Source organism: Monomorium pharaonis, chromosome 6, assembly GCF_013373865.1.
Source record: "Monomorium pharaonis isolate MP-MQ-018 chromosome 6, ASM1337386v2, whole genome shotgun sequence".
Taxonomy (NCBI): Eukaryota; Metazoa; Arthropoda; class Insecta; order Hymenoptera; family Formicidae; genus Monomorium; species Monomorium pharaonis.
Genome location: NC_050472.1, coordinates 22910458 through 22937156, shown reverse-complemented (window position 1 = coordinate 22937156; position 26699 = coordinate 22910458). Strand labels below are relative to the sequence as shown.

General features: G+C 35.2%; 2 long non-coding RNA genes across 2 annotated transcripts in view; one reads left to right on the top strand and one right to left on the bottom strand.

The window, feature by feature from the left end:
* The first annotated feature begins 546 nt into the window (after positions 1 to 546).
* Positions 547 to 14726, top strand: LOC118646244. Its single transcript, XR_004963779.1, has 2 exons — positions 547 to 5614; positions 12879 to 14726. It is a non-coding gene; the product is annotated as an uncharacterized LOC118646244 (long non-coding RNA).
* The window catches only part of LOC118646243, a 45865-nt gene continuing 33422 nt past the window's right edge, over positions 14257 to 26699 (bottom strand). The window contains exon 3 of the long non-coding RNA XR_004963778.1: positions 14257 to 15240. This is a non-coding gene — a long non-coding RNA (uncharacterized LOC118646243). The remainder of the gene's footprint in view (positions 15241 to 26699) is intronic.

Sequence of the window (26699 nt, the reverse complement as noted above, 5' to 3'; positions counted from 1 at the left end):
ATTGTTATATGTAATGCCTAAATGTTTATATTCCTATTTTGATTGCTGGACAAGATATATCATTTAGTAATTTAGATTAGTAAAATAATTACGTAAATATCCATTTAAGCAATAATGAAGTATAATAAGTTGCTTGCTACCTAATATAATGCAATGGGATTGTCGCACGGGTAATTTGACCGATTAATTCAAAACAGAATGTAACTAGGAATGCATAAACGTTGAATACATATTTTATATAAATTACAGTTAATACATGCAACGTTTGTTGTTATGAGCTCCAAGCTTTTCGTTAGTTTGTAATTCGTATAATAGCCCCGTTTTATTATTATAATTTATGCCGAACATTATAATCTAATATAATGTTACATATGTGTTTATTTACTGTAATTTCCAGATCAACCATACATTTTTTAACTTGCAAATTTTTTAATTTTGATTAAATTAAAGATTTTAATATTACGTAAATTATGCATCATATTTAATAGAATAAAAAGTGTAACATTCTTATTATAATACAAATATTATATACAAAAAATATGTTTTATACAAAATTCAATATGTGTGCGTATTAAAAAAAAACTTATAACTTTTACAACAGAAAACAAATTTTAATCTATTTGTTATTTACGTTCTGTAACAAGTGTGCATCGCATTCAGAGAGTGCAGATTTGCATTTTTTACACGTAGAAAAAATCGTGTATGGCAGTACAATTGAGAATAATGTTTTATAATATAAGTGATGTACGTTTCAGCATGTACATGTGACAATAAACGCAGGGTACAAAATTATGCAGCTGAGTCTCCTAAGGACATGAAGAAGGTGGATGACATTCATTTAAAGATTAAAAAAGATGGCTGTCAGAGAGAGCAGAGATTAAACCATGTAACTCTTCAAAGACTCCAAGTTACTTTGGCCTCATGATTTTAATTACACGCGGAAATGAGAAACGAAGAAGAATTGGACAGAGCGGACGGTATTGTAACTCACTGAGAGAAAGAGAGACGTCCCGCCGAGAAAAATACCTTTATTTATCGCGCTTAAGAGAGAAAGAATAGTGAAGTAAGTAAACAAGCGGAAAAACAGAATTAATAAGTTATAACAGAAAAGCACAAAGTATAAGGAATAGTACATGTATAAAAGTAAGATTTTATATTATTACATAGTTGCTCTGATAATCTTTATAGCTAAATTTAATTATTGAAATATTATTACACAACAATTATATTAATTCAAATATGCTACATTTTATTATTATTGTAATTAACTTATTAATTATCATACATTGTATAGTATATCTTTCTCTCAATAAATATGCTAAAATAATATATAATATATAATCGTATAATAAAATAAATTCATAGAAATGAATAATAGAATTTTACGGAGATACTTGATAACAGACCCCTTTTTTTAATATACATCTAATATATAATTAATTTTATACTTTTATATTAAAATATTTTATAAAGATTACACAATAAGTTTTATGTTGCAATAAAATATTAAATTCTATATTTACGAGATCTATGAATTAATTCACTTTCGGCAAGCAACTCGCAATACATTCTAGAACACTATTTCTCTTGCACGAAGCGTTTATTCAAATAATAGCGAATTGCCGCGCCATAAACTCTTGCCGCGGTGCGTTTCGTTACATTCCGCCGCATCCCGTCGTTCATCACCAAGCGTATGCCTACCTACCTAAATATAGGGAAGAAATTTTCCGTGCACATACATGCGAAATTAACTTCCGGTTGGGTCGAGCCGGAATTAATCACCCGCAGCGACAACGATTGGACTGCTCATAATTAAACTTTTCACTAAGAAGACAAACACCGTATTGGCTCCGATATGCTTAAAGAATCAGTGTTTCAGTATTATTGAATCGACGAAGGAAACGGACACAAGCACCAGAGTGATACGAAAGGTTCTCAATAGTCACGATTGTTCAGCGAGACAATCTAGCGATTGAATGAATTCGGTCAAATTAATTTTCAAACGATTGAAACAGATGGCAAATCTTATTAAGTGTTAAATGCAACTGGAAAAACGCGCGCGAGTGTATGTGTGTGTGTATGTGTGTGTATGTGTGTACACATAATACATATATGTTTTAAGAAAAACAACGATGAAGAAACAAAAAAAGAAGAAAGACGTACATACTTTCCCGCGCGATGTGAACTCGTCAAAGTGCCAAATCCCCGCGGATAGAGAGAGAGAGAGAGAGAGAGACCAAAGTCCCGTATACGCTGCGAATGTAGTCGATCAATGGGAACAACGCGTCGCGTTCGTCGACGACGTGATCGAGTCCTTCTTGGCTCCGTTTCCCTACCTTCATGTCCTCTCGAAATCGGCTGTCTCCTTGCGACGATGGTGGAAGGCAACCTCTCTCTCTTGATTTGCATATCCGTAGACTACCTACGATTCTATACCTACAACTCCTATATCGATACATCTCGATTCCGCGACGATGTCGCCGCTGATGTATCTATTTAAATTCATTGTTCACAAATTGACACATTTTTTAATTTCATAAATTTTATAAATAAATATGATCTTTATCTTAGAGAAATCAATAATGATAATCGAGATTGATACATTTATACTTCGAAATTCAATTCGAACCAATAATTTCAAACTATCCGATTTCGTAGAATTTAATGTAATATAATCTTGTTATAAATATACGAACATAAAAGTATGGCTTCTCACGTATTAATTAGCTTAATCATTTCTATAAATTCTTCAATTAATTAAATTAATTGTTCTCATATAAACCAGACATCAAACATTGCAAAATCTCGGATTTTTGATTGGTCAGTGATCAATCATGAATGTGCTCGTTATACTTCATCTGTCCTCCGATTGAATGATGTTTGCTGCGTCGACCAAAACATTAACAAAGCGCACGTTTCTTTCAGGCGATTCCAAAGAAGTATCAGACAGAAGTGAAACTTCAGTAGTTTTCAAATCGTGCTTCTCACTGCTGATATTGAACCGACGAAGAAATGTGTCCTGAGAGAAACGTGTTCTAATGTGCTGCGTATCATGACATACACCGTTCCATTAGATTCAAGCCATACTATTTAACAATCAATCACGAAACACTTAAACATAATGCTGTGTGCATGCAGAGCAGCTGTATTCATTTCTTTAAGTTAATAGCGCGCTATGTTTCCATTCACGCTGTAACTATTACATTCCTTTCCGCAATGTTTCTCGGTATCTTTACTTCCTTCTCACTTCCGATATCGTAACATGTTTTCCTTCATTCGAGTCTTTTCCCTATCTGAGAAAGCAACTTCGTTAGTTCGTCTAAAACGAGTGAAGGACACTGTCTACGTGAAACGTAATTTCCCAAGAAAATGGGGGAGAAAAGTGCCGAAAGTGAGATGAAAGATGCGGAGAATTTCCAGACTGTAGCATTTACGTATCTTACTTATGTATCTCGTCTTCGACAATACGGTTTAGGAATTTAAGTGCACTCCGCACTAAAACTCGCCACTCATGAATGCCGGTCGGTGCAACTAAGGGGAATGCAAATTGTTATGTAAAACACAATTTTCAGAGAACCCTCGTTCACATTGCGTTTTACATTAACTTAAAAGAGTGGTCTTGGAAAACTTTTGCTACAGGTAGAAAGACTAACGAATTACCGGCATGTTCAGCATAATATTATATGCTCCTGTGCTGCTTTTACATATTTAAAAATAGAAAAGAAGATAAAAAAATTAAACAGCCAATATTTGGAGAATGGCTAAGTATGACTAATAAATATCACATACCATGTAAATAATAATTTGCGCTAATCTTGTACCTTTTTATTTGAATTAACTGTATATTACATTGTATGAAGAAATGTCATATACATATCAATACATATAGTTTAAATTTGTTCATTATTAAATGACTTTTATTTTTCTTGTTCTAAAATCGATAACAATTTAATATTATAATTTATAATTGGGCATTAATAAGATATTTGTATATATTATTTTATAAATTTGTTTTGTCCATCAGTATCATGTTTATTAATCTCTGTAAGATCAATCTTGAATAATAAAATCTATTGAATGCCAGACAATCTATAATCGGATATCATTAATGCGTATAATAATTGATGTCATGAAATGAATAATTTATATTATGGAATGCAAGTTATATTTGTTTTATTATATGATACATATATATTATAATTAACAAGGAAATTAATACAGCAAAAGATAATATCTATTCAAATCTAATATAAATAGAAAATAATAGATGATTAAAAGATTAATTTTAAAATATATGTGAAATCTAAACAAAAAGAATATGAAATAATTTTCTTAATATATAAGCTTAATAAAATATACAATTAATAGAAAGAAGATATGCAAATACCTCACGTTTAGTCATAAATTCACATATAAGAGACAAAGGTGTGAATTAAATTAAAAACACACATAAATTAGAAGTGTCTATTGTACTGTATATCTTTGTTAAATCTATAAATCTTTGTTACAATATGAAAATCTTTAATATCGGAATTTTGAAGAGTAATTACACATCGGTGTTGAATCGTAATTACAATTTTAATTGGATTTTAACTAGTCACGAGAGACAAGATGCTTTCAAAGAGAAGAAAGATGACATAAATTCACTGTGCCACGCAGATATATAAAATATAATGGACTTTAAATACGATGAGATGCACTCTGTGATATCGGAAACAATAGAACTTTGGAAAGCTACGTGACAGTCCTTATATTTATACTATTTATATATTATTTCGAATTATGCGATAGATAGTATGATGGAATAAGAAACAGCATATATGATTTCAAATCCGATCAATATACCTCTTACTTCTTTGATAAATTACTATTACGAAGACGATATTTCATATACGTTAAATTTAAAAGGACATGGGAATATAAATATAAAAATTGCACAGATGTTGAAATCATCACACAAATTGTCCCTGTCACTTTTCCTTTCTCTAAATTCTTTCTCTTTTTGCTCTCGTAAATATCGTATTTTAATATACATTATACACACATTACTTCTTACTATCGCATTATACTTTCGCATTCAATTAACTTACACAGATTTAAGAAAACACGTGGCCATGTAGCAACCACGCGAATCTGGTGTCTCGGAAAAGTTGTCGAGAGAAATAACAATGCAAACCCGCGGCAGTAGATGCACATAGCAAGTGGCCGTACCGTTTTCCACAAGAGGAAAGCTCACTCTCTTTCTCTCTTTCTCTCTTGACTCAGACGGCTCAGAGGGCTCACCGGACCATTGTAAGAGCAACGAACCGACCAAACCGGGAGTAAAGACGCCAGGCGCCTACTTGCTACTGCGATCCCACCAATCATTTGTGCATTCAAGCAGCTACCCGGAAACCCAGTGGTTCCCCGTCGGTCCGCACGACCGATCTAATTCACCCGGCGGAGCAATCGAGCGATATTATTATTTCGGTGCCATCGCCGGAACATCGGGTCGACGCTTCGAGGAATGTAATCATTGGCCTGGGTGCTTTCTGCTTGAGACGAGAATGCGTGCCGTCGGCAAACAGAAAGCTTCGCCGAGTTGGCATTTTAGTCTTGCACGAGCGTCGCCTTGGTAAGTTGCTTCAAATTTTAGAAAATTGAAAGAATCAGTGAAACTCTTGTATCCATGTTCATAGCAAAAAAAATGTAATTAGAAAATATTAGACGCAAACAATTGCCTTGCGTTACTTTGAGGTCAAGATGTTAAAGTGAGAACTGATTATTTAATTCTAACATATTTGTATAAAAGTAACACGATACGACTCTTGTTTAATTCCCTCGCTATTACTTATCAAAAACATTTCGACATACCTTCGTATTGTATTTGTAACAAATTTCGTGCTGCTGTTGATGCCAAGTCACGAGTTACAAGAATACATGACCATATGACACTTGAACCTGACATACGTACGCGCACAACTAGACTCATACAATCCTATGACATGCCGTGTGCATAATGCACGCGAAGAGAAAGCCCAAGATGACGAATGAGTCGAGGTGAAGAACTGCAATCTTTCAGCAAGTAATGCATCACGCTGTAATAATTCATCGGGATAGCACTTACAAGCAAAATACGGAGCGACCTCATCGCTGTAATGCTAGAAAACGCAATGTTATTCACTGATCCGTTACTGTTACTATCTGAGAGACACCGCTATAGAAATGATTATATGTATGACTTGGGATAATCTTGAGATTTTAATGCAAAATTTCCATTATCATAATATTTAAAAAATAATTGAATGTCATTTAGAAGTTGAGAAAAGATGCCACAGAGGTCGACAGATTATATATCGACAAATGATATATAATCTGTAAAAAAAAAAGCTATTTTTTACAATAATTATGGAAAACAATTATTTCTTACGAAATAAATCATTTCTATCCATAGGCAGAAAAGAATAAATTATTACAAAAAAATAGCATTATATCCCAACATTTTACACGACAGACAAAGAATAACGTTGCAAATTTTAAATTAATGCTATTGATATTCATTTAAGAGATTATGAAATTATTTTCTTTTACAATTCAATATCCTCTATTGCATATTAAAAAATATTGTAAAACATACAAAGGATACTGTGGATTTTAAGTGTCATTTAAAATAAAATCAAGATAGTATTTGTTCAACTTGCTTTGATAAATTCAAATTTTTTTAAATTAAAGAAGATGGCTATTGTTATAAATACAAATTATTTAAATAAAACGTATAATTAACACAATTTATACAGAAAAATTATTAAAAAATGCTACTTTACTCGTCATAGCATCTTTTCTTCTAACTTACCTAATAACAAGTAATGAGCAACAACGTTTGTAGTAATTGTTTCTTTTTAATTAAACATATCTAAAAGGTACAAGCATAGTGATTTACCATTAATTTAAGATAACTTCTTACAATAATTATTCCGATACAAAAAAAAAACAAGAAATTATGAATAAACTTCTTAATCATAACATTTTTCTTCATCATAACTCGCGGTAATTTTGTACAAAAATCGCTCACGACGTTGAAACCTGAACGTCCATTTATATCCGTAAGCCGGCCTTTCACTACGTATTTTTTTTCTCGCAACATTTTCCATTTGCTTTCATTCGCTTTTCGCGTAATTAAAACCGCGTTCAAGCGCGTCGATCATGCAGCGCCGTTTGCGAGAGACGGCAAACATATCCAGACGCCGAAGCGTTCCAACGATTCCAGGCGTCCCGATTGCACGCCAGGCGTGTATGAATTAGATCGACGCGAATTCCCGGCTTCATTCTCGCGACGAATCCACCTCGTCGCCGTCCCCGCGTTCCCGCCGTTAGAAAGTGGAGCGGGGACTTTATTTTAATAATTGAGCGAACTGTCTATCGCTCGCCCCAACTTCTCGGCGCCCCAACCCGCCGACTTTACGACCTCTTCATCGTGGATTGTGGACGAGGACGAGGGAAGTCAACCGAGGGATAACCGCGCGTGGATCGATTTGCTCGATCGATCCATCCAGGTCTGGATCAGCCGACGTAACGCTGACAAATGTTGTCGCGCGAAAGTATTACCGGTGAATAGTGATAAATTCCCGCAAGTGCCGTCGTCGTGAGCGGCACTCAAAAGGTCGAGACTTCATTACGAAAGTTTAAACGTTAAAAGTTCGACCGACCAGTTCAGCCGCGCGATGATTTCCGTCGCTGGCACTTTGCGTCATCATTATGCGCGGATTTATTTGACAAATTTGTCGTGCTGTCGCCTACGTCGGTGGATGACGCTCTTTTAAGAGGCAACAGCAAGATATGACTAAATCGAGTAAAGACGCGCGCTCTCGTCCCATGCAGGAAAAGCATATTGCCTTACTAAAAATAACTGTGCCCCTCAATACACACCACACAAAACACAATGAAGCTGTTTGCAGGCGCGAGAAAATTAAATCCAATCAGCGAATTTTACAACTATACCTCCGATCGTTAATTCAGAATTCACATAGCAGAGTTCCACCGCAACGCATGTCGCTTTCCTGCCAGAAATTCGATTGTTTCAAAAATTTACAATATCACTGGGAGGAAAGATAATATACGGGTATGAGATTCTTTTAAAAGCTATCGTTTAATCTACGAAATTGTAAAATCGTTGCATAACTCGGGGCTATAAAATGGCAAAATATTTTATACGAGATAATTTGGCACTGCTATTTAATCGAATGTGTGAACACAATCTACATAACTTTAAAAATAGCAGAACAATATTAAAAAATAGCATTAAGTATCTTAACATATACGTGTGTTTACGGAAAATTTTTCCGTATTGATACAATTTTAAAACCGTTTTCGATTTTCTTCTATTTATATTGTCTTGTTTGTACATACGAAAAACGATTATTTGTTATAGGTTATTCGTTAGTGGTTCAAAGATTCAATTAAATTGTTTCCGAATAAAATTGCAAATTGATTTTTAATTTGTGACATGGGACAAAACAGTTAATTTAAACATTGATAAGTTTTATAATTTTATATATTTGACTATGTTAAATTAATTATTTATTTAGTTAAATTATTTATTTATATTTATTCTCAATTTTTAGATATTATATACCACATCCACAAGTCGTACTTTTGTTATCTCATTACATTATGATTGTACAGCTTTGCTCCAGATTACAATCAATTTCTTTTCTTTTTTTAATTATATGTCACAATGGTATACATTTATATTATACCTCAATTTCGTTGTCAAGCACTGAAGATGACTTAAAAGAAAGTCGAAACGTTTACAACACATGTATTCAGTTTAATTAAATTATAACACAACGGGAAATTATTAAATTGTCGTTGTTTTTGTGCACCGATAACCACGCTGAATTCTCATGGCTCTATTTTTTTGCACATTAAATTTTAAAATTGCAAAAAATGTTTGTTAAGATCAAAAAGTGTTGTATAGGCAAATTTACGCAAATAAACGCAAAAAATCGTGAAAGTCAATAGACAAGCCAAACATAACCATTACATAGATTAATGTAATTATTTATATTGATTTTTATCAATTATTTCAAGATAAATTAAAGTTAAATTCTCAATGTATTCAAAATGTATCATGATCGCGAATCATAATGATACGGGGAGAAAAAAAAACATTTATTTATTCTGTCTATTTACAATGAATAAATTATGGTATTTCTGAGCCGATAAACGGCAAACCTACTCCGTTATAACTGCCGAAAAATGACCGCTTTTTATACGTTTTATCCGCTATAAATAACGGCATACAAATACAAGAGAACTCATGTGCATGGACAATATATATAAATTTCCGAATCGGCTGTTCTACCATTGAAATTTCATGGATTTGTGGGATCTTTTCAATCATTCTTGTATAGTGTTAGCAGCCATGAAAGGGTCAGATATGTGCAATTCGTGTAACAGCGTTGGAATCGTTTAAATCGAGGACAGAGAACGGACAAGTCATGCTGGGCATTACAACTGTTCAATGGACAATAGCCATGTTTCCAGTGGTTACTATATGGATTCGCGGAATATCGTATAATTAACATTCGACCGCGTCATTAAGCCCAACACTGGGGCGTTTCAACCACCGCGAGGCGCTAAAGCGATGCTTTACGTTTACGACGGGCGTTGCATGTGTCGTGGCATGAAAGTTAACGACCTAACACATGATATTGCATGATCGGCTTACCGTAGTTTCGATATAAAGATAAATATATAAAATAGCATAACACAGCTTAAAAAGAAAAATTTTTAACACGTATATCGTCTATATTTATTTTTACCCGTGATGCACATAACACAATGTAAAGAGAATGCAGAATAAATATAAACCTTTCTTTTCTAATTGTATAACGAGGAAGAATTATTGAATATGTATATCACTTAAGTTATTTTTTTACCATATTTCCAGTTTGATGCTTGAAATAAACAATGAAAATATAAAGACATCAAAATAAAACTTAAATTTATTTTTGGCAATTGACACATTTTCATTTATCTGAATTATTAGTTTTACTAGTTATACATTAATATCATTTAATCAAATTGTAACGATACGAATTAATAAACTTTGAATTTTACTTTAATATTGATTTAATTATATTTGATTTAATTATTTATTTTATAATAATTGTAAATATGTAAATAATTTTATAATTCATATAAATGATTGTAAAATATTCTACAATGTATTTTTGTTTATAAAAATATCAAATCTTAAAATAAAATTGCATGATTATATTATTATCCTAATTAATACATAAATTTTTTTTCAAAAATTAACTTTAGTTATATTAACCTTTTTTAAATTTGTTAGCACACACTAAACAACATATAACTCTTTAAATTTGTGTCTATATTATTAATGTCTCATTTATTTTATATTATTGTCACTATATAATATTGATTATTAAATTAAATTACCTATTAAATGAAAATGTAAAATTAAGTATTAAAAATATTTAATTTTGACAAGTGATACGCATTCAACAATTCATTCCTACATTACATTTCCTACATCATACATAAAATCAGATTTGAATAAATTAATTGAACAATATTTTCTATGTATAATGTTACTGTAATTTATACATTCTGATAATGTTTCTCCATGGAAACTAGAATTAATTAACTCTGATCGTTTCTAATCATTTTGAAAATGACTATTTACTTGTACTACATTCGGAATTTGCAAAGCGGCTACACAATTCATTCATTATATCTATCTGCCTCTAAAATGTGCATTTACATATTTCGACTAGTTAATACCCAAAGGCCATTTTACCAAATGAAATTATACCACGATCTCGTGGAAAAGAGAAGGGAGAAGCGGGAGGGAGGGAAAAGGTCGGTTGTTGGTCGCAAAACATGCAATCTCGAGGTCAGACTGTAAATCTGCCGGAAAATTTCGAAATTGAAAGCTTATCGATTTTGCATGACATTGCCAGGAATTACACCGATGAAATCGCCCGACGTGGGGGCGACCCTAATGCATGCCCGTGCACACCAACGAGTGGCTTTTTCGTGCCGCTTGCGTATTGTTATCGCACCGCATAAAACGGCTGCGCGCGACTACTACTCGTCGTCGCTCGGATCCCAGGACTGACAAATGGGCCGCGAGTCACGCGGAATGACAAATCGAAGCTCCAGATTCCAACGGATGAGGCGAAATTACGCGCCGACCGACAGCTCCTTCCGGAACCGCGGCGCAATACTTCTCCGTCGGAGTAAGCCGTTTGGGCAGACGCGAAATTACTGCTATGGAATCTATCTTATCATTTTGTGCATACGTTGTTTCCCCACGACATATTACGCGCGCGCTAACCCAGGTAGCACAAACACTTTCTGCGAACATTCTATAAATATTTGTCAAGAATATTAAAATATTTTTAAAATGTTAAAAAATGTTTCATGAGTCTACACAGAAAATAAGAGCAAAATGTGTATCTTGTATATTTTATACACATATAATAAAAACAATTGTAATATATAAAATTGAAATTTATATATAATATATTTAAATATACGTGATATAATATTTATGAAACACACACACACACACACACACACATATGTATATACATATAAATTGTCAAATTATATTTTTATTATATATGTATAATAAGATATACTTTCATATTCTTATTTTTCAATTACTTCATTAATATATGTAAGATTTATGTAATGTTCCGTAAGAAAAATGTGAATATTACTTAAATATCAGAGTTACTGCAATAATTATCATACAAAATATTAACTTTTTATATACTATGTTCAATTGTTTACACATGGTATACACTGTATACACACAAAGCGACATTTATTGTTTAAAATTTTATACACGATTCCGTTTTCTATTTCCGAACATGCTCTCTCTAAAAATGCGCATTTTTAGGTCAACGAAAAAAAATATAAAATGTTTCAAAATGGAATTTTTTAATTTATTATTCATATATTCGTCACGTTTTTATTCGCACAATTTAATTTATTTTAAATACAAGATAGTTGAGTTATTTATCGTAAAATGCAGAAAATTATCTTATTACTGTTAACAAAAGTTGGACACAGGTATACTACATAGAGACCTATTTTTTAAACATAAGAGAATTTATTGAATTAATATTAAATCAAAGAGTAATTTTTTTTCTAAAAACAGTTACCAAAAAATTTTGGACAATACAAACAAATGTCAAGTATATTTAATTACAAAAAAAAAATATTTCTGAGGGTATTTTTAAAGAACTCGCATTTGAAATGACATAGGTAGATTGTTGAGAAGATCCCCGATAGTAATTAAAATGTTTCTAGTTTCTAATTCGCAATTTTTCTAATTTTCAATGTTTCAGAAGTTGCATTTATTCTGCCAATAAGCAGTGTATGTGCTGGCACATGCTAAAAGCATATCTTTTTATCCGTGTTCGCAATCCGCTCTTATCGGCTTTAACGGTATTTGATTTTATCCACACACAAATACAGCGTCACGTATTATTATATATTTTAAAATTAGTGTGTGCGTGTGGACACAGTTATTTATTATTTGTCCTTAAAAAACCCGTAAAATCGATTCCTACTAAATACATATATATCGTATAAATAATTTATCCATTTGCTCATTTACTAAGACTGTAACTATTGTCGGAAACTGTCAATTCCCTTTTTTTTTTAAAGAATGAAACACGTTTCCTTTGCCATAAATATCATTCCAGAGCCTTTGCTGCTTAACAACGCGTTAAAAATAAAACACGGAAATGCTCTCTGTTGTCGTCGTAATTCGTTGTCATGCATAAAACCTACGGAGCGTCGGCTTCCGTCGCCGAGCCCTCGGTTTTACCTCCTTACGCAATGAATCTTGGTTATAGGCTTAGGTTTTAAAGGGGCGAACCAGAGGTGTCGAGAATCACGGTGGTCGCCGCCGCGGTAAGCTGCGTCCACCGAGAAAGAGAAGAGCCACCGCGGGTGAAGGAGGAGGAGGGAGAGGAGCAGAAGAGAGACTGGAGAACAGCAGCTGTGAGAGCTTGCAGGAAAGCGGGGGAGGGAAGGAGAGGAGAGAGAGAGAGAGAGCAGCCTCAAAACGTGTCCCTTTCGGCTTCCGCTCGGATAGAGTCTCGGAACTCGGCAAGTAAGGTAGGTGGCCGAAGTAACTTATCGCCTAATAAATTCCAGCCATTAGACTGCGGGTAGTAATGGATGTACCATTTGCACCCTCCAGTACGCCTCGCGGTAGAGTAGATGGGTAGGTAACGACGCGCGCGGGAGGAAAAGCGGACCCGCTGCCACTGCCGCGCGCGCGAGCTGTGTCGCTTCGTGGCTGCCGGCTAGACGAATCCGTAATATCGATTTAAAGTTCGGCGCTACTCGAGCACGATGAGAACGGGGTCTGGCCGAGGACTCGATTAGGGATCGCGCTTACTTAATCCCGGCGTCATCCGGAATCGGACCGAAGAGATGACGGCGGAGTGTGCATGCTCATTCGCGCGATAAGAGCGGCGACTTGGGGAAATTTCCGGAAATTGTGGGGGACAACGATGAGAGTCGATCGTTTCCTATCTCTCATTCCGCCAGAAACCTGGTCCGCGATGAGTAAGTGACCGACGAGTCGATTAAGAACGCTATCATCAAATGTGACACGCAGTAGGCAACGGTAAGCACGGGAGATCGATTGCTTACTCGACACTAATAAAAAATATCGTCTTGATCTTACCAAGTTTAGAGGACACTCATCGATGTCGTCATAGGTCCCGATCGTAACTATGAAAGGCTCTTGAAAAAGTTACGCCACGAACGACCTTCGTAAAAGTATGATATAGATGAAAAAACTTCTCAGCTAATGATGCGATCTTCTTCGAATCCGGGTTGGGTTAAGAAGTGGAAAGTAGACGAGTATAGTCAGCCACGAACTTCGCGGATGATTTAGTTTAGGATTTGTGAACTTCCCAATGGATGCCGGTGGTTGTTAATTGCTATGTTTAATAAACTGTGTACTGAATACACTTTGAACTTCCAAACATATTAATCTGAAATTAATTTGTAGATTTAAATTCAGTTTGACTTGCTGATGCTGTTTAAACCATCAAATAAAGCGTAACACGTTTATCCGTTTTATTTTATCTTATAGCTTTATGCTTTCTTCTTTTTTGAGAAAAATTATTGGAAGCAAGCATTTTATTTTATTAGTACATATCATGTACAATTAGGAATTATTAAATTATGAGAAATCTTTTTTTTCTTTCTTTTTCCTGAAAAATATCGAGCTACGCACTGTGAGACATTTTGCAATTTCATCCGTCTTTCAAATAATATAATCATACAAATCAGTCCATTAAAATAGTATCATTAAAATAATGTAAATGGCGCAGCTTACAGGACAGTTTGAGCAAACCGTATAATAACGATACTACGCAATTAGCTTAATTAAAGTAAGGTTCTTTTGAAGGAACGGTCCTCTTGATAGGATATTATCAACGGGAACAATAGAAATATAGTAATGAGCGTAACACTTTGACAAGAGCCGCGCAATTTTGTGTAAATGAGCGTTTAATAATTGGCGTGTAATCGCAAATGCTGTTAAACGCGTGTTAGTAAATCCAGACGATCACAAACGACGACGTCTTTCCTCGCCTAACACCCGCGGATACGTTTGAGGTAACCTAACGGAATAGCGCCGGACAATGGGCCATTGAAACAGTAAAAGAGTGAAAAGAAAAAAAGAATTTTCAACGACAAGCGTTCTCACGCACGTGACCAAACCATTTTATGTTCGTTTCTACGGACTTTGGTTTTACTAGAATTTTCGATTCTTTGAAACGATCATACGACGGAATTTAACTATGATACCGGCATTGAAATTTATTTGTCTCTGTTACTTGCTGACTGGTTTAATATGTTTTTTGCAATGAAAAAATAAATTGCTCAGAATTCTCTTTAAAATCAATAAAAATATCAAGAATCTTTATATTTATAACTGTAATAAATATCGAAGTCCATAATTTACAAAAAAAGAAAAACTATATAAGTGAGCTTCTAACTTATTTGTGAATATGCACATAAATTGTACGTACGATAGCGTGATGGTCATTTGATTGGACAGTGATCTATATACCTTTAGGTCATGTTAATCGTGTTCGTCATGTTTTATTGTATCACTTGCCACTGATGGACCGTACAACCATTCCATCAATCTGTCCGAGCAATAGACAGCTTACGATCGTTCATTCGTAACGCCTAGAATAAAACAGTCGAACTTTCTGTGGAATCTTATCGTTTTTCGACCGTCTACACCAACGCTTCGCCAGTACCAAAAGGACTACACAAATTAATTTTTTATTGGGAAATTATGTTTTAACATAATTTCTTAATGTTTAAATTATTTGGGTAATCGCATCAATACTGATATTAATCATTGCTTTATATTTACTAAATTAAAAGTCGGCATTATATCATTAGGCTCCAGTAACGAAACAATGTTTTTGTCTTCAGGTTCCTTCGTATGACAATATCCACGCAATCCATTATTGCGACATTTAATCAACTAGCGCTGTATGACAAATACAAATAGTAACTACTGTACTCAGTACAATGGACAGTAGTTATGACGCATTGGCGGTTCCCGATTCAGTTGTTTGTTTACTGCCGCAAATCTACTACAATACAGAGTCGAAATAGCGCGCAATACTTTAAAGAACTATCCGATACACATGTAGAGACGTGTTCGCGTTAGGCTCTCCTCGCAGTATTTTCTCGTCGTACGTGCCAATAGCCGAACTCGTGTGTGGGCGTGCAAAATCGTCAGGGTATGCGCGTATACGTATGCACGAAGGGAATAGCGTACGTACATGTATACACACATAACGTCGAGTTGGATTTTACGGTACGGGTTTTACGGTTATATTTATTGCGCCTGGCTTCTACGGGAAACGCTCGCGGAACGCTTTCCCTGGGAGCGATCGCGACGTAAGTAGTCGATAAAGCAATTCTCAATGAGCGCGGGGAAACCCGCGTACAGCGGCGTTATATCCGCGCCTGCCGACGTGCAAAGCTCCTCCTAGGGGGAAGCCGGGAACCGGAAACAGGCGCGAGCTGCGCCGGCACCGGCGCGATTGGAAACACGACGAATAATTCCATTATGTCGTCGCGGCGGCGGCGACGACAACGACGGCATCGGCGACGACGACGACGACGACGACGACGACGACGACGACGACGACGACGACGACGACGACGACGACGACGACGACGGTAACGATAAGCCTCTTCTTCCCAATTTGTCGCGCGCAACGTTAAGGGGAAACGTCGCCCGCACTCCGTGGACTATCGTAAATCGTATCAGTGTCGATCGATTGCCTACCGCACGCGGATCCCCCAACCGCCGCGTTTTGTGTGCTTCGCGGAGCATTCTGCGCAAACATTCTACACAGCCCCCGTGGGGGTCCCCAGAGTTGTATAGCTTCGCGCACTTCGGAAGGCCGCCTGGCGCAACATCACGTTTCCTTTGTATGTGCCGGTTATGTACCGACCATTTGAACAACAATGGTCTATACGCGAGAACTATCTAAATTGTCATTTTGTACGTGACCGCGACGTAGACACGCAATAAAATGTAATCGCTTCACCCGCAGCTCACCGTGGACGCGTAGACGACGGACGAGCCAGGCGGACGAAATATATTTTGGAGCTACGTATCTCTGGACGCATCACTTTACTTTTTGAAGTTATCAGATTTATTTCTTTTTTAACAAAGTTTTTTACGGTGCTCACTTTTATATCTCGTAGTAAAAAAAAAAGAGGGTTTTGCCGATGTAGGTGGATTTCTAAGTGCCGCAACCAAAATTTATTGCAAATTTTTCTATATCTCGTTAGAATATGGATTGTCACATGTAGAGTTAGCAGCAAAGTTTTAGCAACATCTTCTGCAAAATTTAAATCCTATGTATTGCCAAGCAAATATGATTAGCTTTGACATGGATAGGCGCCCAGGAAAACTTTCTTTCTGTGTTTCACAGTTCAGATATATAAATTCTGCCTCCGTGATTTATTAATTAAGTGTAACACATAAGCAACATCACAGCATTTGCTGTATCATTTATCTATCTCTATATTTCTCACACTCGGATGACTTTTGCTGTAATTGCAACATCACTTTTCAGTGCGCTTTGTTATATATTGTTGGGATACGTGTCCGTATCATTACATGAAGCGTAGACTGATACATTTTAAATCATTTCAGCGTTGGTTTGCAGCAAAGTTCTTTATCGAAGGCGGAACCGCTGAAATAATTGGAATATCGCGCGGGCTAATAAAAGCAGTTTCCGACGCCCTTTATCCCGGGTCCTTGCCGATGGTTCACAATCGCCGGAATGTAGGGCGATCGTTAGAATTTATAGTTGCGTAAATCACTAAGCGGGTTATCCAAAGAAACGGACGTTTGCGATGCGCACAGACGCGGCGGTATGCCGCTACGAAAAATTTAAAATATCTCTGACATTACAGATCATTCCTCTCACTCTCTTCTCTTTTATCCCTCCGTTATCCTAGCACTGATATATGACAATTTATATAACCTTTGTATTTTTTTTTTATATATCAGATTCTAACGTACCAACTTTCTATCCATGGTGACGTTAATAGAATTCACATCGTCACAAATATCAGTCTTTTGGCTATTATCGCTTACACGTTTATCATATCAATTATCGTAATTCTTAATTCTTTACGTATTACAAACTCTAAATTTTTATTTAATCAAAATTACATATAATATTCTTTCTGGCAAAGTTTATATTATAGATCTGGCAAACTTCAATATTAATTAATTCTATACGTTTGTCTTGATTTTAATTTTCACAAGAAAAGAACTTATTTGCTACTATTAAATAAACTTTCTATAATATCTAAGATAATATTAAAATTGAATAAATTTATTTAGTAACAAATTATTATAAGAGAGGTTAAATTTGTACATTCAAATGACTTATTGCTACGTTTTTTTGTCATAGTTTCTTCCAGCTGTATAGCATTCAAATCGAAACTATATCAACGTGTAAAATCTGGTTTAAATTTTATCGCCAGTGCGGATAGAGGCAGCACGGTAATTCGCTGCCAAGTATCTCGTAGCAGTAGTTGGGCTGATACAGCGGTAATTTCGTAATTTGTACGCCTCTCGTGTGAGCCGCGCGCGTGTTCGCTTCGAAAATCAAGGGAAACCACCAGGGATCACCTGTGTGTCCCAGTTTCTATTCTCTCGGTCCGGTAAGCTCTTCGTGGCTCCACCACAGAGTTCCTGAAAGCGCAGGCACCTCGAAGACTCGCCGCCCCTTCGAGCTGGATAAGTGGGTATTAGGCGAGTCGAGGGGCGAACAATAACGCGGATCGGTTAACTTAATAATGGACATTAGGGCGTTATATCGGAGGACGAGGGGACGAGGTTGAAACTTGCCCGCCGTGATGTGGGTGATTTGCTTCGAAGATTTTCCCGAAAGCACTTCGAGAAGTCGAGCTTCTCTGAGACCACGAAGACCTAATGGCTCCCGCAGGTGTAGTGAACCATTTGCAACTATCTTCAAATTTACAGAATGCTTGACAAAGAACTGTCATCTCCATTTAATACGCAAATATCACAGCGTATGAATAATTGATGGAGGATTATGTCGTTCATGCTTTGTTAAAAAATTATAATTTAAAAAAGATTGCAATATAAATATGAATTTAATTCTATATTTTCAACTTTATCGCATGGGTTTCCGACTTTCCACACAAAGTGAGCTTTATCCTCATTTCCTCTGCTTACGGGGCGAAACAACGTCCACGCTTGTATTGTTCCACTCAGAAGAGTGACCTTGATAACGTATGTAAAGGCCATTGACCTTTGAAAGGGTTGACCTTTTATATGAATATTTGCCGTATATTTTTAAACAGAATTATTTTATCAAGTAAATATTGTTTTAAGTACGTGCAAAATTGGATTTGGCATTTTGCATGAAATGAAAACCATTTCACTGTACTCGATCGCACAGATTATTTGACGAATTTGCCGAATTACATTGTGCCTGCTAATGCACATGTGCAATTTAATATCTCTGCTATCACTTTTATTGAAAAATCACTCTAAAACACTCTTCCTTTAGATAAAATGAGAATTTCTTGTACCTATCGTTAAAAAATGCTAATTAAATTTTTAAATGTTTTTAAAACTTTTTATATTAAAACGAGAAAATTATATATATATATATATACACACATGTCTAATTTTAACCATTAACACACTAAAAACATGTATAACATTAATTATATTAACCTTTATAGTATAATGTGAAAGATAGTACTTTAATATAGTATTCGATCACTTTTTAAATTATGTAAAGTGGTTTAAAAAAGTTTAAAAAATTCATACTTTTACGTTTCTAGAACAAATGTTTGTTGCACTTTATTTTATTAAAAAAAAAAAATAAAGTAGTGTAATTTAATTATCTTTCAAATTTTGAGAAATTTTCATGGAACTTAATTAGACATATATTTATGTTTTTGTACTATAAGAGTTAAATTTGTAAAAAAGCTTATTGATTCTAATATATCCTTCTAAAGTAAAATAATTATTATATCTGTAAAATAATTATTATATTCTTTTTAAAAGATAACTTTTTACCGATGCATAAAAAGAAAAATCTGATAATTGCCCAATATAATTCACGTCATAATTACAAGCAACAACATGTAACACGACCCGAAGGACCGCAGTTTATTACGTGTCAGCAGTATATAATTGTTGCGAGATGAACAGAGGATTGGTTTACGTGGCGAGTGGCAAAATCAATGGGATACGTCGAAGCGCGTGTGCGGGGCCTCGCACGATTCACGAGATAAAACCAGCATAATTAACGCGGCGTCGGCGCGTCGGTGATAACGCAATCCGTGGTACCCATTGACGAAGCGGAACGGACCGGGTGGAAGGAACGCAATCAGCTTAATTCAAGTTTCATTAATATAATGCGTGCGGGCTCGCATCGGCCCTCATAATGAGGTAAGTGCGCGCTGCGGTAGTCACGCGACACGCGTCGCCCCGTTGTACATTTGGTCGCGTGACAGGCAGACAGTCCCTGATAAACCGGAAGCCGGGTTTCAGACGGGGCGAGCTGCTTTGCATGCCAGCGATAACGCTTTTTGCCCATTAACGTGATTAAACGTCGCGCAAGATTGCCGCACGGTCTTTTTCAAACTCCGCTCCCCCGTCGAGGGATGACGATGAAGTCGCACCCTCTCCCACCCCCCCTGCGTCGACGCGTTGCGTAAAACGTCGGTCCAATGACAGAGAAATATATATTCTTTGCTCCAACGTTAAAAGGTTAATGTCATACCCTCGCTCCGTTTAATTACAGTACACACTAACGTATCCCCGTGTACGCGACGTACACGCGATTTAGATTTTCATCTGTGATTGCGCATTATGACGATGTCGCTAAAATATTTAAGACTTGCCTCGTGTAATAATTGATGTGGTCGTCCAGATGCATTATGCGTTCTCATTTTCTTTGTATTATTTAAAATAGTAAAGCCTAGGAAAATGAAAACATAACGAAGGAAGATATTATATGATGTACTAATGCGTCTAAGACGTTTCTTTGTTATTCAGATTTTAAAACATATTTCCATAATTATGTCTTATACAAAAATTATGATAAAATTACCCCAGGTATAAGAAATTAATCAGAAGGGATGTTTATGCCCTAAAAGTGTCTGCATGTCGTACTCTTTGACATGCAGGTGTTTATTAATAACAAACTTGCGTTGTGACACATAGGAAATGACATTACTCGTTTGTCAAAACACTATAAAATATCACGGAAATTATAGTAGCGTATATTGTGGAATGTAATATTTTATTATGGCTATTGAGATACATCTGTATAAAATTAACAATTAGTTTTCATGTATTTTAATAGCAAATTCGCATCAAGTGTATGTATCAAGTATCCTGATATCGACATAAATCTGTAGAAGCAATCACAAATTCTGTACGTAATAATAAGTATGATTTCTGCGACAGAAATAAATGTATGTGTTCCAAAAATTCAATGTAAATTATGTATGAGTAAGATATGGTTGGGTTAAATATTAACGGCAAACGATTTTTCAGATATTTACGTTATCTCGACAGTTCTGACAGCAGACCGATAAGGCGCACTTATAGGCGCGCCAAGTCCGTAAATGATTGAATGAACTAGATAATTTTGATAACGTTTGTGCGTGTCGAGAACCATACAATTGAACAATGTCCTCAAATATTGACGTTCGCCTATTTTATGTAAAACTGATAGCTGAAATCCTATTTTGTTTCCTTTGATAAGTGTCACAGATTCGAAGAAAATCCCTCACGTCGACATTGATAAAATTAGATTCAACGCTCCGTGAGAGTAGATTATAAAATTCGATGTTAATCTTTTGATAATCCTGTGTAATATGTGGTACAATTATCACCCTGAACCCTGTCACCTCTGTCTGATCTCCTCCGTCAATGTCCGCCACGCTGACGAAAAGGGATGTCGACCCCGTGATAGGCTTAGGAGCTGACCGTTCACGATAAGCACATCCCCATGCACGGCGCCTTGCCCTTGCGGAGTCGTCCCAGGACTCCGTTCTAGAAATTTCATTTCCTGGATATATCTCCGGAGACAGATCGATCGTTCCGGAAATCCCCGTACAAGCTGCGAGAGATTCACTTTGACACGTCTAGCGGAATCGGTGTGGACCGCGTGAACCTTTATCCCTTTCCTTATAACCGCTCCCGATTTCAATCCCGAGAGCTCCTTTTCCTCACGTGTTATTCTCAGAAAAGGGACGGCGCGCGAAAAGGATGAAACACCGTGAAAATCGCACTTTATACTTATTTATCGAATTGTCAGGAAATACTAACATTTAAAAAATCCTACGTGATCATATACAAAATAAAAAACGAACAGATTTAATCATTTTTAATGATTGTCTTAATATGTGTATTTGACATTTAAAAAACTGTAAGTATATGCAAAGAAATTAAATTAAATGTTAAAAAGAAGTGATGTTTTTTAAAACAATATTTAATTATTAAAAAAAAAATTATATAATACATTTGAATTGCTTGAATTATTTTCTTAATTCATTGATACGGTGAGTAAGATTTGCAAATATTTAACATAATAATTCATTAATGCTACAGAGCTTTATGAAGATGCAATTTACATCAATTCACGAAATTCTTCGCTGCTATTGTTCCCGCCAAGTCGGGACAAGGGTTCCCTAGAGTGTCCTTTCCACTCTTCCGCCATTTCCACCCACAGTAGATGTTTGTGGTTTGTTAGAAAGACGTAACAAATAAGGTAATCTTCCACACATATAGTCGGCTTGTTCAGGCTGGGTGCCGCGTTGACTCTAAAATAGCGCAGTCGGAAACCCTCCTTTTCCGTTTTATTCCTCTTTCATCCGTGAAGGAAGGACAAAGAAAGAGAGAGAGAGAGAGATTGTCGAGAAAAAAGAAAAAATTTTGCTTGGAAGGCTTCCGAGGCTATCTTTACAGTAGTATATGTATGTACATGCATATAGAATAAATCGCACACGTATATAGAATAGCGTGGGTGTGTATGTTTATCTCTGTACATGTATATGAAAAAGAAAAAGCACATGACATGGTGGCTAAAAGATGGAATCGTGGCCGTGAATGAAAGTGTGACTTTTAAGACTACCTTTTCGATAGTATGTATAATATGTATGTTGTACATACGTGTCTAGGATAAAGTAGACGTATAGGACTAGGATATGTATGTGAATGAAGAGCAGAAGAAAAACACACAATATGAAAATCGATAAAAGTATGATTGCTATTATAAATGAGAACTGAGTTCTGTGGCAATTTCTATGACGATGTGCGCGCGCGCGCGCGCGCGCGTGTGCGTGTGTGTCATATGTACATCCAATTATAATACATCGAAGAATATACGTGAATAAATAACATGGATGTGAAAAAAACGATGTAAGAGCTCACGCAAAACAGCGACTGAGGAATGGAACGTGGAAAGGAAGGAAGATGTACGAGACACGAAGGAGAAATGAAAATGAAAAGAGGAAAGAGACGAAACTGCAGAAGATGTAGGAAAAGAAGCGGCTTCACGCATGCAAGACGGTGGCTTTACGTGGCTGGAAAGCATAAGACATCCGACGGCTGTATTTTGAATTTCTTCATTATTGGTTCGTGTACGCGTCAAATTATAAGCGAAGTTGTTTATGCGGGAATATAAGTGCGCACTTTTATTAAATTCAAATACGTCTTCATGCTTGAATTATCGTCTAATAAAAGTTGTGCTCGAAAGAAAAATTATTTTCTATTTATTCAACAGTCATAAGATTAACGTTTTATTCACGATTTTCTCAACGTTCCGCTTTTTTCTTCTCCATTTCTGAAGAGAATATTTAGATATTATATTTCCATATTTCTCTCACAATTTATATATTTATTTATATTTGTTTCATTTTAAACTGTTGCTTTATGATAGTAAACAGAGCAATAATTACAATGTACAAAGAAAAAAACCTGTATGGTTATATTAATTTGAAAGCAAAATGTTAAGATTTAGTAAAAACATGTAGAAAACACGCGTATTTATTTAATACAAGCTTATCATTATTGTGATAAACAATTATTTTCATTCTGCTTTTTTTAAATTAATGTATTTATCAGAATTGTGTAATAAATAAAATGAAATTGCATTTCTAAATATTAATAAAAATTACAAAGAAAATTATTTATATTATAATTTGTGCACTATTGCATACGAAGATAATATAAGGTAATTAATATTTTTAATATTTACATTAAGTAATTTTTTAGTATATAATAATAAATAATTATAAACAGATTAAAAAAATTAAAATACAAATAAAAGATAATAGTACACTTTGATTTTATTATTCTAAAAATAGCTATTACATTAACAACTACATTTATATATTTTATAAAAGAACTGTGACATTAAATCAATAAATTCACTACCTAGATTTTGCAAAAAAAAGTATAAATGTAATAACTTGTATTGCTTGTTATATATGAAAATTTCTTTAATAATAATTCAATTGTTAAAAGAATTTTTTATAATTACGACGAAATACATCATATTTCAAATCTGATAAATTTATTATATTTAATACAGAATTATTAATACGAAAGATAGCTTTCTAAATATTACTTTTCTTTCATAATAATTTAACGAACTGACGGTTACGAGCTTGACAGACATTTCTTAAGATGCCTCATCAAAGCTCAACGAAGATATTGAGTTTCAAAACGTTACAGGCTACCGCACCACAGAAAGTAATTTCATCGTTTGCTCTTAAATTAATTACGGAACTAAAATTTTCGCGGAACCTTTGAATCTACTCGTTAACCACTCGTCCCACATAAACGCTAAATCTTAAATGTTTAAAAAAAGGCTTGAAACTTGACAGATTAAAATAGCAATATAATCAATACTTTCTGAGAAATAAAATCTGTAATTTTTTTATGTTACAAAATAAAATAAAAAATTATTTTACCATATAATAAAAAACTATTAACCGTTAATTATTCTTACTCCCATATACCCTCATAAATGTAAAGTTTGCAAGTTATAAAGTTTACAAATTTAATTTAAAAAATTCTGTCTTAATGTCTATTTAAATTCAAAGTAACGATTTTATCTATATTATTGAACAAGCGGCAAAATAAACATTTCACCATCAATGTGTGCCGTATAAAGTTTCAACGCATATTATTGGACAATACCGGCAATTTCTCTGCGACATTTTCATTCAAGCAAATTAATAATATGCACAAATACATTTGCGCGCGGAATCGGTCCTCAAAACATGGACGCGGAAATCTCATCGAAATTCTCACGTATACATTTGTTTTAGTCACATTTTGTACGCACATATGTACGTATATGTATTCAACCTATACACAAGTGAGAATTATTGATCGAAAAATAATCGCACGTTCAACGATTCGTGCATACTAGCCTCGAAACAATTATTTCGTTATGCCTTTGTGCGCTTTGTAAACAGTCGTTAGAAATCCCGCAGTCAAGCCCGCTATGTGCGAATTTCCTCGCTGAAGTGAGAACACAGCGGGACCGAATGGTGAGATGTCCCCAAGTGTGTAACGCTATCCCCCTGAACTAATGTGTCTATACATGGGTCGAGTGCCAGACAAGTCTCGGTTATCATCCTTTGCTAAAGAGGGTCGATGCGGTGTCTGCGGTATCACGAATTTAAGCGGGAACCCTGTATTTCGACAACGTTTCCGTCAAACATAGTGTCACGCGGGAACTAAAGTTGAGAACAAGATATATGAACTCTAAACCATTACGTTTATATGCCGATTTCTTTTACGAAAAGATAACAGTTTGGTGTCTGCAAAATTATTTTGTCTCCTTCAAATAATAATGCATTTTGATTGAAAATAAATTAAGTTTTGATCCGCAAAAACTGAAACATGACTTTCTTTATTGAAAATTGTACTGATATTTAAATCTTTATTTCGAATTTATCTTAATGGTATTCTATATAAGTATTCGCATTAGTATTTTATATTAGTATCATTCGACAAATACGAAGACATGCAAATTTGTTTGCTTTCTTAAGCACAATTAAAAGAACAAGTAAAAACAAAGATCGGCATACTAAATACTTGAATTTGTCAGACTATTCACTCTTCTTCAGTTTATAAGATGAAACAGTTTATAGTATAATTACATTATTTCATAGGATATTGCATTAAACAGCGCTCATGACAATCTTCATAGTTATACATAATATAATTGCGTAGCTCGTTGAAACGGCGTGTGTCACGCGAGGTAAACGCCACATTGCACTGTGTGGGTTGCTTGCTCTGTAAAATTAAATTTTCTGCATGGGCTAGAATAAACTCCTAGCAAGTACCAAGTCTTGTCAATAATGTTTTGAGAGAATTAATATTTACCATGTATTTACCTTAAAAATAAATAAACATCTGTTTTGTGAAACACTTTAATCGAGAATAAGTTACCTTACGGGTGAAAATTATTTGTAGAGAGGTGTGTGAGAGAAAGAGAGAGAGAGAGAGAGAGAGAGAGAGAGAGAGAGAGAGAGAGAGAGAGGGAGAGAGAGAGAGAACACAAGATATTTTACGAGCAGTGAAAAATATTGTTTCAGCTACCCGCTATAATGGAAGAATTTTTCGCTCGCGTAAAAAATTTTCTTCATTAAGATACACTAACACACTAATACTTTAATATTAATGTAACAAGGTACTTCGTAAATTTTTACTCGATAAAGTAATATATTTTATGCATAGTTGCTTGCCCCTAGAACGCAACCTCAAGGATTCGATAGTTTAGATTTATCGAAAAGCGATCGGTCCGACGCTTAACCATAGGCGTGATGCCGAGCAGCGGGTGATGCCCGGTTGATGAGAATTTTTATTGAAATTTTGTAAGGCAGCACATCCAGAGCGCTCCTGAATTGATCCCCGCGTGTGCCTTATAATCCCGAATCGCACCGAAAAATTGTATTTCCATCCGCCATGTGCCGCGCGGCCCTCTGCTAGCGCGCTCAACTTCGCCGAGACTCTCATTTCCATACAAGAATACGAGTCACAATATACATATTTCACGCGAGGAATTCCGACATCGGCACCGGTAAGC